The sequence below is a fragment of the Scomber scombrus genome, chromosome 10, assembly GCF_963691925.1.
Source record: "Scomber scombrus chromosome 10, fScoSco1.1, whole genome shotgun sequence".
NCBI classification, from domain to species: Eukaryota; Metazoa; Chordata; class Actinopteri; order Scombriformes; family Scombridae; genus Scomber; species Scomber scombrus.
Window position 1 is genome coordinate 30169893 of NC_084979.1, and position 760 is coordinate 30170652.

Sequence of the window (760 nt, forward strand, 5' to 3'; positions counted from 1 at the left end):
TAATATATTTGCTTCTTTCTTGGTGAAATAGGACAGAATTCCAACAGGTACGTGCAAGACTGGACATGTCCAACACGGATGACGATGAGTTGCAAGTTTCCTTTTTTGGTTTTTATGTCCCAAACTGATCAGGAGAAGCTCATTCATGCTTTCATCTGCAGTAGACTCGACTTCTATAACGGTCTTCTGACTGGACTCTAAGGTCTTTACACTGGCTCCCAGTCAGCTACAGAATAGATGTTAAAGTTCTGCTGCTGGTCTATAAATCACTGAAAGGTTTAGGCAGCATTTATCTGTTATGCTGCACACAATGAAAGATGTGACTTGTGCATTATTCTTAGTCCTGGTTAAAATGCATCCAGCAGCACTGTCGACTGACTACATCACACCCACCAAGAGTGATGCAAGCCGCTTGTTTACAGGCATGTTTGATTTGGCCTGTGCTGGTATTTATTCTCTTTGGACCCAATCGGACCTGTATCTATTTTCAAATGTGTCCCTGTTAGTGTCGCTGTGAACATATTTAATTCTTTCATGTCCTCATCCTTCAAGTGAAAAAAGGCGCTTCTATCTAAATAAATCTTGATACCTGACTTCAGGCGAGACTTAACTTAATGCTCTTATCATCAGATATCACACACACACACATACACACACACACACACACACACACACACATACACACACACACACACATGCACACACGCACGATACCTGCATACAACTCTTATTTCACTCTCTTGCAGCCATAACTTCAGTA